Here is a 1,357-nt window from a genome sequence, read left to right on the forward strand (position 1 = left end):
AAATGTTGAGTCTTTGCAATTTCATGACTAGAATGATTGTTATTATTAAAATAACAAATCACTACAGATGGATAGATGGATTAGTTTCTATCAATGACCAGGTCATTTAAAAAGCCACAGAGATTTCTAAAGTGATGATAGAGTTTGCATGGATATATGACGTGATTAGAATTGGCTAAGCCAAGGCAACTTTGGCTAACTGACCAGGGCACAGCAGAAGGTCTGTCTCAAAAGGGCATGAAAAGGACAGCTGAGGTCCTCTTGGCGGTTTTAGGTTTATTGGGAACTACACTCTGCATAAGGAAGATGGAGCTTCCTGGTGGTCCTGCTAATGATTGCTGTATTCCTAATTTTAGGGAAGAATGCTTAGTCTCATTATCCCCAAAATATCCATTGGTTTGTAGAATTCTAATCAAATCAAATGCTAGCATAGGAGAAGGGGTAATGCTTTACGCAAGGTTGAGCTGTTTGTGGAAAAGAATTAAAAGGCAACAGGGTTCCTGGTATATACTTCCACTAAAATAAAGACAAATGTTATTAAAGCTTTAATTCAATATATGCAACAAATACTGCAATGGTTACGATGTCAAAACTGTAGCATAGATTTAAGTGAACCTTTAAATAAGTACAATAAAGAAATTAGAGTTACAGAAAGAACTGCAAAGAGGGGATACATTTAAAAAAGGACCTGCTTTGAACATTGGAGCTTCTAGTAAAAAATAGATTAGGAAGCTAATATTTAGCTTTGTATAGCCAATTTCTGCATAGCCCAACAGCACTCCAGACCTTGGCTTGTGTAGGCAGCCTGTTATCTCCCACCTGTCTATTATTGTAACCCATGCTCTGTATATGCCCTTGAGAGTCAAAGAAATTGTAACTAGATGTAGTTATAGAATCTAGAGGCAACATAAAATACAAGGTCAACGGTTCTAAGAAAATGGACAACAGACTTGCTATTATAAGAAGAATCATTGTGTGACATGAAATAAAAATAAAGTTTGGTGCTTGAGAGCCAGATCCATGCCATCAGCCTTGCTGTGAGTGTGTCTCTCATTTCTCTGAGTACAAACACCTCTCACACCTTGGGACCCCTGGACTGGCTAGAGCTGGTCTCCGGCATAGAATATCCACAGTAAATTTGAAAAATAAAAAAAAAAAAGTGCTGCTTTTAAAAAACACACTTCACCATTAAGATACGCACAAAGGATGCAAAACGATATTCCATACAGATGGAAATCAATAGAAAGCAGGAATAGCTCTACTTATATTAGACAAAATATACTTTAAGGTAAAAACTGTTAAAAAAGAGAAAGAAGCTCATTATGTCATGGTTAAGGGATAAATTCAATAAGAAGTG

This window comes from Oryctolagus cuniculus, chromosome 8 (assembly GCF_051225735.1).
Source record: "Oryctolagus cuniculus isolate XC-2025 breed Fujian yellow rabbit chromosome 8, ASM5122573v1, whole genome shotgun sequence".
Lineage (NCBI taxonomy): Eukaryota > Metazoa > Chordata > Mammalia > Lagomorpha > Leporidae > Oryctolagus > Oryctolagus cuniculus.